At 37.0% G+C, this 14,802-nt stretch overlaps 1 long non-coding RNA gene across 4 annotated transcripts in view; it reads left to right on the top strand.

Annotated features, from left to right (window-relative positions):
• LOC306662028 overlaps window positions 1-14,802 on the top strand; it is a 416,277-nt gene that overhangs the window by 32,395 nt on the left and 369,080 nt on the right. For 3 of the 4 annotated variants that reach the window (XR_013764033.1, XR_013764035.1, XR_013764036.1), the window contains exons 6-8: window positions 11,495-11,529; window positions 12,779-12,851; window positions 14,399-14,531. This is a non-coding gene — a long non-coding RNA (uncharacterized lncRNA). The remainder of the gene's footprint in view (window positions 1-11,494; window positions 11,530-12,778; window positions 12,852-14,398; window positions 14,532-14,802) is intronic. The other variant, XR_013764034.1, reaches the window with a different exon arrangement.

Here is a 14,802-nt window from a genome sequence, read left to right on the forward strand (position 1 = left end):
GTCATTTTGGTTTACTTTTTGTTTTCGACTTGACTTAGTTTCTCCTTTGATTGACCTTTCCTTTAGTGTAGTTCCTCCCTATGCTGGTGTTTGTTGTTTTTTATTTTTTTTCATTTCTTCCTCATGGAATATTTTGCTGAGAATGTTCTGTAGTGCAGGCTTTCTAGTTGTGAATTATTTTAACTTTTGTTTACCATGGAAGGTTTTTATTTCACCTTCAAATCTGAAGGTTAATTTTGCTGGATATAAAATTCTGGAAGTCAACTGAGAGCCAAATGGTTTGATGTTTTTCTCTTGCAACCTTTAAAATTCTATCCTTATTCTGTATGTTAGTTTTTTCATTATAATGTCCCTTGGTGTGGGTCTGCTATAATTTTGTACATTTGGGGTCGTATAAGACATTTGTAGTTGATTTTCCATTTCATTTTTAAGATTTGGGAAATTTTCTGATATTCTGTCCTTGAAAAGATTGTGCATTCCTTTGGTTTGTATCTCCATGCCTTTGTCCAATCTGATAAATCTCAAATTTGGTCTTCTCATGTTATCCCGTGTGTCTTGGAAGTTCTGTTCATGGTTTCTTACCATCTTCTCTATGTGGTCAACTTTATTTTCAAGAGTATGTATTTTATCTTCATTGTCTGAGGTTCTGTCTTCTGAGTTGTCTCGTCTGTTGGTGATACTCCCCATTGAATTTTTTATTTGTTTATGGTTTTCTTAATTTTGAGGATTTCTGCTTATAATCTCTTCCTCTTTATTAAAGTGATCTTTCACTTCCTGTATTTTCTCTCCAATACCATCCTTTATTATGAAGATCAATCTAACTATGTAATTTTCTAAATTCCTTCTCTGACATCTTCTACTGGGTTGTCTATGGATTATATTATTGGAACTCCTTGGTTTGTTTGAGGCACTTTGTTCCATCATTTTTTCATGTTGTTTTGTGTCTTCCCATCTAGCAGTATGGATCTGAAGCAGTACAGTTTCTACCTTATAGTCTTATAGTGTCCCTGAAGGCTCCCAGTACCTCACCTTTAAGGGGGAGACCAATATTAACAGCACCCAATGCAAACAAAATCAACCTTAAGCCAAATAGCTCCTATTAAGGCATCTACATTTTGTTGCAATAAACAGAAATGATGTGTCAATTATTGTCTATGATATAAACAGTACATTTACTAAAAAGGTTTACCATTTCAAATGAGGGACACTGAAGGAAAAGAAGTAATGTAAGATGTGAGGTTTATGAGGGAGAAGGAGAGAAGATAGAAGTAAAAATTTATAGTAAGAGAAAGAGGAGGAATTAATAGAGGTTGGCTGTTAGTATGAGAGAAGTGAGGAAGAATACAGGGAGATAGGTGAGAAAGAATATTTACAGATACTTTTTTAAAAAAGTAAAAATATAGGAATACACAACAAAACTGTAATATAGTATTCAGACATCCCATTCCTCAATAAATTGATGCATGAATAATATTTGGATTAAAAAATGGTAAAGGTATGGGGGGAAGAAGGAAAGACTCAATGGAAAATTGAATGATTGCCTCCATTGCCTTTGAACAATTTTCTCAGCTTCCTTTCTCTGCCAATAGGTGGAATTTTCTAAAGTTTGATGTTAGCTCCAGTTCCGTGGGTGCTGGACCAGCTGGGTGGGTAAGCTGATAGCAAAAAGCCCTCACACCCTCTTCAGTCTTCCCACCCACTGTAGCCAGTCCCTTCCATCCCTGAGCACTTCAGGATCACTAAGCTGGAGAGAGTCTTTTTTCCTCCAGTTTCTCCAACCTGTGTTCCTGCCTCCCTGCCAAGGGACCTGCCCCTAGTCTCTGGATTTCTACTGACTTGCCAGACCCAGACTGGCCTATAAACCCAGAAGCAATCTGATGAACCTGGACTTGAGCTTCCTCAGGCTCTGCCTTGCAGCAGTTCCAAGATCTCAATACCATTTCAACTTGCAGAGAGACCACAAATGATGGGCTCCCACAAAGGAGTGACCCTGCAAAGGGGCAGCCAGATGGTACTACCCAGCAGAAAGTTCTCAGGTGCAACCAGATCTGCAGGCACCCCAATAAATTCTAAGCCCTGACTGGTATCCCCAGATTGAGGCAGTCCTGCCCTGAGATGGTGGCAGTGGTAGCAGTAAACCTACAGGCCCTGGCTGGTATCCCAAGATGGTGGTGGTCATGTGTAACCAAACCTGTGGGTACTTTGATAATGAACTTCCAAGCAACAGTGGGCAGCAGACACTGGGCGATCTGCTAGCAGTCTGCGTGTGGTCTGCATGCTAACCATGGGTGATGGGTAGGTGATAGGTGCGATGGGCAGGTAAGAGGCGGGCAAACAGGCAAATGGTGGATGAGAGGCAGCAGTCAGCAAGTGATCTGCACTCAAAAGGTGGATGATATGCTGGTAGACAGTGGGTAATCATGGCAAATGAATGGGAGCAAACAGCAGGGAATTGGTGGGCAAGCATGACTGCCTTGCAGAGAAACAGTATTTCCTCTGCTTGAATCCTGAGTCATGAAGCAACAAGGAATGCAGCCTCCCTCTAGTCCACCATCTTGGATCTCCCTTGTATGTTCATTGTAAAACACACAGGAAAAGTAGAAAAGAATGATTAAAAAATCTAACTTTAAATAATGACTCTCTGAACCCATGAAGAATCTGTATTCTTTCTGGGGTGTGTGCATCCTCCTTTGAGGACTGCCAACTTCAGGCTGACTCCCATTACAGGATTTCCATAATCTACTGTCTTCACCCCAGTATGCTTCTTGCATGTAGATCCTCTTCTCCAGCACTCCCCTAGGGACCCCTCATGCACCTCCTCCAGAGCTAATGTTACACTGGTCCACTCTGCTGGGCTACCATGCCTGCTGTCACAGTTGCTGGGATGGGTGGAAATGGCGTAAAAGAGAAAGGAAGCATGTGCTCCAGGAGTGCGACCTGGGCAGCAAACCAAGAAACAAAGCCATGTGGGAAAAAAGAATCTTGGTTTCCTTTTTGCAACAGAATTTAAGGCCACTTAGCAGAGCTGCCCAGGTTTGATATTGGTTCCAGAAATGTCTAGAGGTTCTGTGGTTCCCTGAAATCTTCTCACTAGGCAACTCTTTTTCTTCTTCTGTGCCACTGGGGTAGCAGAGAGTAACACACTGATATCAGCATAATGGAATAATAAAAATCCACTTCTCCCAACACAAAGTTCAATCACATTTTTTTTTTTTTTTTTTTTTTTTTTTTTGCGGTGCTGGGGATCAAACCCAGGGCCCTGTGCTTGCAAGGCAAACACTTTACCAACTGAGCTATCTCTCCAGCCCCTCAATCAACATTTTCATTCCAATGTATGTTGGAATATATATATTTCCAATCTTTCATTTATGTCTCCTATTCTTATTAGAATATAACTGCCAGAGTTCTAAGTAGGACATGCTAGAGCATTTTAAACCAGCTGTCCATTGTTAGACTTTGATGGCTTTTTTCTTTTTACTCATCAATATACTTTTCAATTGCTATACCACCTTGTGACACAAACAAGTAAATCATTAACAACTGTATCTAAGTTCCTGACTTCAAAACACAGATGATCCTTGACTTATGATGGTCCTTGACTTCAAGTTTTTGACTTTATGATGGTATGAAAGTGATAACAGTCAGTAGAAACTGCACTGTAAAATGTGAATTTTGATCTTTTCCCAGTTTACCAATACACACACTACCAATATTCTTTCATGATATTGGGCAATAGCAGTGAGCAGGAGGTCCCAGTAAGTCATGGAATAAATAACTGATAATCCTCTCTGTGCTGTGTTGCTGAACTATGATGCTCAGTAAATTAGCTGTCTTAAATGCATTTTAAGCTTAGTATATAAAAGTTGAAGAGCATCTGTATCCTACAAAATGATGGTAATCAAAGCAGTGTGGTATTGGTATAAAAACAGAGCAAAACCATTGGAACACTATAGAGCCCAGAAACATACCCATGCATTAAAAACTGATTTTTGATGAAAATGCCAAGAACACATAATGGGGAAAGAACAGTCTCTTCAATAAATGGTATTAGGAAAACTGGATATCTACATGCAGAAGAATTTAATCCAATCTTTATTTTATACCACAGATGAAAATCAATCCCAATGGGCTTGAAACTATAAAACTATAGAAAATACAAGGGGTAAAGCTCCATGGCACTGGTCTGAGCATTGATTTTCTTTGGATATAAACCAAAGGACAGATGATAAAATGCTCAACTTCATTAATCATGGGGAAATCCAAGTCAAAACCAGAATACATCACTTTGTCGGAATGGCTGCTATTAAAAAGATGAAGATAATATGTGTTAGTGAGGTTTTAGAGAAGAGAGAACCCTTGCATGCTACTCATGGAAATGTAAAATATTACAGCCTTTATGGAAACCAGTAGGGAGGATACTCAAAAACTAAAAAATAGAACAACCACATGATCCAGCAGTTCCACCACTGGGTATATTTCCAAAGGAAAGGAAATGAGACCTACATCAGAGAGTTATATGCATTCTATGTTCATTGCAGCATATTCAAAATAGTCAAGATATGGAACCAACCCATATCCATCAGTGGATAGATGGATAAGAAAAATGTGGTACATATACACAATGGAATACTATCCATCCATTTAAAAAGAAGGAAACTCTATCATCTGGATTAACCTGTAAAATATTAGTCCAGTGAAATAAGCCAGGGACATAAAGACAAATACCACATGATCTCACTTGTGTAGTCTGAACAATTTGAACTCTAGAAGTACTAGAAAGGTAGTTAGCAGAAGCTGGGTTGGTTGGAGGTGGGGGGTTAGAGAGATGTTGGTGAAAGGACAGTTATGATTTAGATATTAGCTGTCCCCCAAAAGTTCATGTGTGAGACAATGCAAAAACATTCAGAGGTGAAATGATTGGGTTATGATAGCCTTAGCCCAATCAGTGAATAAAGCCCCTGTCAGGGATTAACTGAGTGGTAACTGTAGGCTGTCAGGGTATGACTGGAGGAGGTAGATTCCTGTGGTCGTGTCTTTGGGGTATACATTTGGTGAGCTGAGCTTAGTTGCTCTCTCTGCTTCCTGATCACCATGTGAGCTGCTTCCCTCTGCTATACCCTTCCACCATGATGTTCTCCCTCACCTCGAGCCCCAAGGAATGGAACCTGCTGTCTTCTGGATTGAGACCTCTGAAACTCTAAGCCCCCATATAAACCTTCCCTTCTCTAAAATTGTTCTTGTTAGGTTTGTTCATTTTTGTCATCACAGCACCAAAGGTGTTGACTAAAACAGACATAAAATTGCAGTTAGAAAGAATGAGTTCAAATTAGCTATTGTGCAATTATACAGTAAGTATATGTTGTTATATGTATGTTAACTATAGTTAGCAATGATATATTTTTAAAATGCGAAGAATTTGGATGTTAATTGTTTTCTACCACAAAAATGATGACTTTGAGGTAATACTTGAGGTAATTAGGTCAATTTAACCATTCTACAATTTATATATACTTTAGAACATCATTTTGTACATGATATGGACTTTCATTTTTCAATCAAAAAATAATTTGAAACCCCTGAACAATAATATGTAAAATTTCTCTTATCTACTTAGAAGAATAAATAAGAGAATTATGAAATAAGAAGTTCATTGAACCAATTATAGGGAAAACATAGCATAACCACCAGAGGAGATTTTAAAATTCATAATTTCTGTTCTTTTATCCACTTTTCCTTCTCCTTAACCAGCTCTCAAAGTGAATCAGACATCTAGGTTAGGTAGAGGGATTGAATACTTTGCAAAATTCTAAGGTGATTCCAATAGCACTCTCGCTAAATTCTGAAGTTTATAGCATGAAAGTTTGATTTTGTTTTATCTGTTTGCTGTGGCAGAAGTGAGAAGAGACTGAGGGTTATTTCTCAAGGGAGATTGTGTACTTTCTATTTTTTGCAAGAGGAATTTCTATTTGATCTTGCTCGAATAACTAGGAAATTGATGTGGCAGAAGACCACAATCAGTTCCTTGGGGACATTGCTTGTTTATGAGTCTAAAAGTCATTAGAATAGTGTTTTTTTCCCCCTTAATGCATTTCTGTTAAATACCTAAGTCGCAAACGTATGAACCCCGGATTTTTCTTGAATTGGCATGTCACCATGCCAAGAGGATAAAATTTGAGGTCAAAATGATCTGGACAAAAATTGCAAGTGTTATAAATATTTGTCTGAAAACAAATACATTAATTAGATAATTATTAGTAATGAGACAAGATCTATGGCCTGGTGAGAGAAGAGCCCTTGCAATTGAAACAAATTCCTTGTTCTGTTTTTCCAGATTCTTCTTCTATAAAATGAATAGACTCGCACATAGCTTTCAAATGATACTAGAGCAGAACTCTTTTTGAATGAGACGGGAAGGAACTGGAAGATATAAACAGGAAAAACAGCATTCTGCTTTGACTGAAGAAGGCTGCAGGGCTCCTGTCCTTGAAGTCAGCTCTCAGGGCCTCTCAGGAGGAGCGCTTTCTCCATTCCCCTCTGATGTTACTGGAGTCAGTGGCCTGGTTTCTTTCAAACTCCAAAATTCAATGACTGTGTTGTAATATGTGGATTGGGGTAGGGTAGTGAGGTCTGTAGGAGGATGGAAATCACACCCTTTATTTCAGTTCACTAATTGAAAAGCTTCTTGAGGGGGAGGCATCTTTATTCTGCAGGAGCCCAATTCCCTAATCTGGATACTACCTCCCCTGCATTGTTTGATTAGTTACCTCCTCTTCTTTTCTGTATCTTTTGAATTCATGGGTTCTCAGAATGGAACTAAAGTAGGTCTAATTGAATGTCAAATGATGTTGCTAAAAATAATATTGATGATAGATCTTTGTGATGTTTGACATAACTTAGGAGTGCAAGGAATTGAATTATATTTCTAAAACAGTCTGTTACTTTTGTATACTTATTTACATGACATCCCAGTCAACACCTAAGATAATGGCATAATAGGCATTATATAAAATTTACTAAAATCATAAATTGAACTTTTGCAAAAACGTCCACCATTAGTTCCTTCCATTCCTGCATGTGTGTGCCACTCCTTCCACAGGAGGGAGGTTGGTTTCTCCCTTACTTAGTTTGGACCTTGTATCTTGTTACCAATAGAATAGGGTGGAACTGAAATTATACCTGTTCTGGGTTTAGGCCTGTAGAGTCCAGGCAGTCTGCAGCTCCATGTGATTCCTGAGCCACCTGGTAAGGAAGTAGTTATTCCATCCTGATTTACCTCTCTATTAGAATATCTGTGGTATAAAGAATAAATTGTGTTCTTTGACCTTGGCTAATTCCTGTTCTACATTTGAAATTACTGTATTCAATTCAGCACAAATATCTGTGACTTTCAGTATCCCAAATTTTTCCCTGCACTGATATCACTGGCTTTCTTTCTTAATTCTAGTAATTTTCTTCTAATTCTGTGAATCCAAACCTCATACTATGTAACTCAACTATAGTCTTTCCATTTTTCCATTTATTACATATTTACTGCTAACAAAGATTCCATATTCTGGAAAGAATGGATTTTCACCAGATGATGTGCCAGCTGGTGTCTTCTGTTTTAGTGATGAGGTATGACTCTGTAACAAGGTCTTATTTATTCACAAAAACATTGAGATATGTCTAGTAAAGAAAAAAAATCCAAAGTAACTTAAGAGAATACTGATTTTTTGTACAGGAAAAGTAATATTTTATACAGAAAAATCTGAAATGACTTTTTAAAAAATATTAATTTTAAATTATTTATTTAGTTGGTTTTGGTGCTGGGGATTGAATCCAGGCCCTTCCACATGCTAAGTATGCACTCTATACTGGAACTGTACCCCCAGATCTGAAGTGCCTTTTTAGAACTTGATGCACCAAATGAATTTAGATTTATGGTAATGTTTAGAAAGTAAAAAGATGTTAATGGAAGTAAGATGGATGATATGGAATTAGTTTACCTCAGACTTCAAAAAGCATGTGTTTTTAAATTTTTGTTTTGATTAGTTATACATGACATTAGAATGCACTATGATACATCATACATAAATGGTGCATAACTTCTCATTCTTCTGGTTGTACATGATGTAGAATCCAACTGGTCATGTAGTCATAAATATACAAGGGTAATAATGTCTGATTCATTCATTCTACTATCCTTCCTACCCTCATATCCCCTCTCCTCCCTTTATTTCCCTCTGTCTAATCTAAAGTAACTCTATTTTCCCCAAGAACCCCTCCCCACTTATTGTGAGTTAGCATCCACATGTCAGAGAAAACATTCAGCCTTTGTTTTTTGGGGATTGGCTTATTTCACTTAGCATAATATTCTCTAGCTCCATCCATTTACTGGCAAATGCCATAATTTCATTCTTCTTTAAGGCTGAGTAATATTCCATTTGTATATATACCACATTTTCTTTATCCATTTATCTGTTGGAGGGCACCTAGGTTGGTTCCATAGTTTGGCTATTGTGAATTGAGTTTCTGTAAAATTGATGTGGTTGCATCACTGTATTATGCTGATTTTAAGTCCTTTGTGTGTAAACCAAGGATTGGGATGGCTGGGTCAAATGGTGGTTCTAGTCCAAGTTTTCTAAGGAAATCCGTACTGATTTCCAGAGTGGTTGCAACCAATTTGCAGTCCTACCAACAATGTATGAGTGAATCTTTTTCCCCACACCCTCACCAACATTTATTGTTGCTTGTATTCTTGAGGGTTGCAATTGTGATTGGAGTGAGATGAAATCTGAGTTTTGATTTTTCTGTTGCATTTGCCTATGTAAAGGAACATTGACTTGTTCTAGACAGAAGTTCTAATGGTTGGGGTAAGCAGTTAAGTGGGTGGAAACAGATCACTTGACCTGGGCTCCCTTGGGCAGGAAGTGTGGGCGGAATCAGCTACTATGTATGTCCCTTACAGTTTTTCAATACCTGCAACAACCCTACAAGGCAGGTGTTATTAGTCTCCTTTTACAGATGACGCAAGCGAGGCACAGATGGGTACAGTAACTTCCCAAAGTCATGTTTTAAAAGTGGCAGATTTGTGATTAAGCTCAGATTTTTTTCTATAACCTTACCTCTCAAATACCTTACTTACAAAATCATGAAATATAAAATGGTGGCCGTTCTTTAAAAGTTCATATTAAAAAGCATTGTGCCGGGAATGTTTGCCGCTCTCAGAGTATTTGGTTGTGTCAGGGAAGGCTGTAGAGAAATAGTTGCAGTAAGGGACACCTGCAAGAGTTTGCGGGTTGGATGAGGCTCAGGTTTTAGGACCACAAATGAACAATTCCTAATCATGCTTTAGTGTAGTTTTCCTGACCACTAAACACATGCAAAGGTCTGTGACAATTTCAGAGAAGCAATTTAGAAAGAAGCATTTCCTTTGCTAGAATGATAATGATTGGGTTTATTTCTTCTTCTAAATGGAAATGAAAAATGTGGACCTCATGAATGGATATGATTTGCTCTTACAATACATCGGCCAGAGACTACTGGATACACGGTGACTTTCTCCTGGTGCCAAATTCCTTTTGAATTTGTTGTTCCTTGTATTTTAGACACTTGTTGTGAATGGAACTGACCATCTTTTAATGTAACTTTTTACTTTCCTTCCAAACAATAATTGGTAATAATTCAAGGGTACACAACCAGTCTAAGCTATCTAACCATGGACGACATTACAATTTGTTGTTCGAATAAGGTCACTTTCCTCCACTTCTTATTTTGAAAATTCTCAAGCATTAAAAGAATAACACAATGATTATAATCTGTTGCATGCCCCACTTTGAATATTTAACATTGTGTGATATTCACTGTCTTTTACTGTCTTATGCTATTTTTTGATTTATTGGAAAGTAAGGTGCAGACCTTATAACACATTTCCCTTAAATCTTTCATTGTGTATCTCAGAGCAAAGAACATTCTTCTACAAAGCACAGTACTGCCATCACTCACAACTGTCCCCAGATTTCTTTTTAGGTGCTCCTCTACCCCACAGAACCATGCATTTCATTTGGTCAATATTATTAGTCTCTTTCAATTTTCTTTTAAAAATCTTTGATGACATGGACACTTTTGATGCACTCATGTTTATGTTATAGAGTGTCCCACAATCTGGATTTTACTGACTACTTCCTTAAATTAGCTTCAGATTAAACTTTATGGCAAGATGACACATAGTTAAAGCTATGGGCATTGGGAACCTTTAATGAGTGGAAGGGTGCACTTGTTAGTCGTGACGCCAAAGCCATAGGTGTAAACTAGGCTGCATGCCATGCCAGCCATGCGGACCCCACCTGCAGTCAAAATGGACAGTCCTGAAATATGGGAGCAGGACCTAAACCAGGTAAATCAGAGTCTTTTCTTAAAGAACCTTATCTTAATCTGAGGAAAGAAAACTCAAAATGGTCACCAAGCTATTTATCTAAAGTTGGAAAAGATTGAAATGTAGACAGAAAACAAGAAAACAGAAGAAGTGAATTCTGTTGTCAGTAAACAGTTGGTTTCAGATTTCTCTAAAATTAGGTTCACCTTCACCTTTTAAAAAAATCTATTGCAAGTTTTCTGAGAACCCAAAGGACTTAAAATTAGCATTCTACAGTAATGTGGTCACATCAATGTTTATAGCAGCTCAATTCACAATAGCTAGATTATAGAACCAACCTAGATGCCCTTCAGCAGATGAATGGATAAAGAAGCTGTGGTATATATACATAACGGAATATTATTCAGCCATAAAGAAGAATAATATGGTATTTGCAGAGAAATGAATTGGAGAATATCATGCTAAGTGAAATAAGCCAGTCCCAAAAAACCAGAGGCCGAATGTTTTCCTGATATGTGATGATGATATATAATGGGGGTGGGGGTTGGGAGGTGAGAGAAGAATGGAGGAACTTTAGATTACATAGAAATGAGAGGGAGGTGGAATGAGACAGACATCATTACCCTATGTACATGTATGATTACATGAATAGTATGAATCTACATCATGCACAACCATAGAATGAAATGATGTACCCCATTTGTGTACAATGAACCAAAATGCAATCTGTAAAAAATAAAAAAAGAAAAAAATTAATAAAAAAATAAAAAAATTGATTGCCCATTTATTATGTACCACTCAATATTCTAAGGGCTTTATATGCATTAGATCATTTAATTCTCCTAATTTTTCCATGAGATAGTTTTTTTGTTCTTTTAGATGTCATGACAGTATATTTTGACATATTGTATATACTGAGATAGTTGTTATAGAAGCCAAGAAAGGGAAAGTTTAATTTACTTGCAGAGATGGTACAGCTGACATGGTAGAAAACCAAAATAGTAATCAGGAACACATGATCTTGACTACAGTGGTTAAGACTATACCTACTGTTTATTTACTCTTGTTCTTAGTTACCTTGAATTTCTGTCTGCAATCTTAGAGTCCATATTAATACACATACCACTTCTCATTCTCTAGGAATTGAGGAATCCAATCAAATCTGGAAATTTCAGGTATTCATGGATAAAGTCACTTTTTTATTTGCTTTTTAGTCACAGGACTTCATTACTTTAAAAATTTTTTTTTTGTTTTTTAGTTATTGACGGATCTTTATTTTACTTATTTATGTGTGGTGCTGAGGATCAAACCCAGTGCCTCACATGATCTAGGTAAGTGCCTCCACTGAACTACAACCCCAGCCCAGGACTTCATTACCTTTAGGGGTGTGGGTGTGCTCTTGATTAAGAGTTCTCCAACAAATAGTTCATGGGACCTTTACAGGATGTTGTAATGATTACAGGAATAGTGAAAGAATTTGGCATAGAGAGCATTGAAACTTTGATAATCACTGTTTATTCAAACCAATTAAAACATTGAGAACATCAGTTAAGAGGAAATAATCGTCCACACATTAAATCTCTGTCACTATATTATCCCTCTAGGAGCAAATTGTTTTATGAGACCCTCTTCCTAATGTGTGGGAAGACCATGTAGTCAGTTGTAAAATGCAAAACAGAAGTTAGCATGAAGGAAGTGGTCTTCCTGGTGACAAGGACGGATGACAGGGCATTGAGAGATTGTAATATGTAGCAGGATTTTGGTTAAAATTGCTTCCAGGTTTGCCGAGGTCATTTGCAAATGCGATGTCGAGTCAGAGCTTCCATTTGTATCATAGTGCATACCAGGGAATAAAATCCAAAAGTCAATGCAGGTGTGGTTTAACATTGAGGTGGTCTGTTGTCATTCACGTACATCAAATAGAATCATTCATCTCTTAAGACTCCAGTTCTCAGTTTTAGGATAATTATCTTTTTAAAGTTGAACCATATAAAAGGACAACTTTGTGCATGGTACATGTTACCATGACCATTTTTCTCTGCTGACCATCAGTTGTCCCTGTATATTGAGGGCCATTATGTATCAGTCAAGGTCCTGAGTAATTTTTATGAATTAATTTGAAATTGGATTTGGAATAAGAAGATTAAGGAAAAGATGATTTAAGAAACTGTGTTTTGTCCATCAGTCAGCTTTCTTTACATTTTTGTAAAGGAGTTGTCATCTCTGTTTTGAAGAAAGAAAATGTGTGGCATTGAGTTAAGTTACTTGTTGAAGGTTAATTAGTAGATGGTAAATCTGAGACTAGAACTCAGGTCTTTCCCTCTGTGAAGAATGAAAACCCAAATATGTTAATTATTCTGCAAGATGATATATATTTTGAAAATATGCCTACAGATGCTATAGATTTTATTTCTGTCATTACAGACTGGGGTTCACGAAGGAATGATGTTGAGTGAATGAAAGGAAGTAATCTAGGGCACGCAGGTCAGGATTTGAGGTGAGCTTTAATCTTCAGTATTTACTGACTATAATAAATATGTTATAAAAGAATTAAACAATGTGAACTTCCAGTATTTGGAGTCAGTGTAATTTATTTCCTCTACATATGAAGAGAAGCACACACTAATTTTGATCAATTCTGATAATAATACTTGAATGTGAACTGGACAAAAATACAGATTAGGCTTTAGTACATTTGTAACATTGTATCCCTGCAAAATTCTAGATTTTAGAATATTTTGTATACACTTTCCCCAGTATCTCTCATTTCCCTGGGTCCAAAAGAATTAAGTCTTAGGATGCCAGATTATATTTTCAGTTTATAGTAACTGATTAGAGGCAGAGGTATTATAGTCAGACTTCATTTCTTTTAGTTCTTTTACCAGGATTAGACTAATATTCAAGAGTAGATTGGGTTATTTTTTACTCATGTTGCATATGTATTTTTCTCTATCTGCTTTCCCTTGATAGGAACAATTTATCCTTTTCCTTTAATTCCATGAGAAACATACATTTACGAACTTCCCACAGTCTCCCCGTTGAATATAAATGCAAGCGTGGATTTCATCTTAAATTAATCCCTCAAATGCTGCTATCGGAAAAGACATTTTAAACTGTCATAACAAGATCTGGTAGGTGACAGCAGACTGGACTGGGCCTCGAGTATGGCTCAGCCCTCGTTGTAAGTTCACGTTCCTGTCTCTGCATTACTGTTTTAACTCCCATAACCAGTCAGGGATGATAAATGAAAATTTGAGCTATTTCTTTGCGTTGACAAAAATCACAATGTAAGAAGACATAGTTTCCTTAGTTATTTTTAAAGTATACTATTTATAGTACTTGATAGGGTTAGATGAAAAAAAATCCACTCAAACTTTTTTTTTTTTTTTTTTAATAAAAGAAAAGATCTTGAAATGTTTAGCTACACAACTCTAGTGAAATATTTTCTTGTGTCTTCATGGGAACAGGTGTTCTAATGGGATCCAGAACTAAATAAGATGTAAAATTGAAATAGGTTAAATGTTCTGCGGGATAGTCTATATTTAAAAGTAAGACTACAAATGCCATGGATTCTCTCCCTACAAAAGTGTTTCATGCATGTGTATGTGAACATGGTTTTGATTATAATATATTGTGAACCTTCTGATGCCAATTCAAGAATCTCCAAATTTATGGTCCACTTATAATATATGCAGTTGCTGTGTAATTACTGGGTAGTATATTTTTAAGTAACTGGGGCTGACTTGTATTAAGCACCAATTTGGCATTTTAGCTTGACCCTGACTGAAGGGAGATACTCTTCTCTTTCTCCCCTTTGCTGGACCAGACCCTTCTATTCCTTGCTTCTTTGTCATTAAGCACAGGACAAATCTCAAAAATTTTCCTCATCATAATCACCCTTATTGAAAAATATTTTTTTAATGGCAGTGGATGAAGACTCAGCATTTCACATTTCCCTGATTCACTTTCTATCCATTTTGGGTTGGCTGGGTTTTTATTTTTTGGTGGAGGCTTTGTTAATTCCTCTTCCCTACCTCAATATAGTTCCCTAAACAACAGAATTGGAGTTCTGTCTCTATTTAGAACTTTTCACTCGTTTGCTGCCTTAATGAGAAAAGCTGTTACTTTATCAGCAAGGGGAAGAAACTGGAATTTGCTGTTGCCTACAAGTCATTAGGTAAAGTGCTACATAATTTCTCTACTTTCTTGGTGGGGGAATGAGTGTTGTTCTGGTGATGAAATAGATCTCATGTAACTGGGCAACAACAACAACGATTTCACATAGTAGTGTAGCAATTGACTTAAGAGTTCCTCTGAAAATTACCTGAAATGGTATTATGAAGTCATTTGTGAATAGTAACTGCAACATTGGTAAAGATCAACTCCTGAATTCAAGAAGACCTCAGACATTTTGACTCCCATGAAGGTCCAAATTATTAAATGCCTTG

The sequence above is a fragment of the Sciurus vulgaris genome (assembly GCF_902686455.1).
Source record: "Sciurus vulgaris genome assembly, chromosome: 5".
NCBI classification, from domain to species: domain Eukaryota; kingdom Metazoa; phylum Chordata; class Mammalia; order Rodentia; family Sciuridae; genus Sciurus; species Sciurus vulgaris.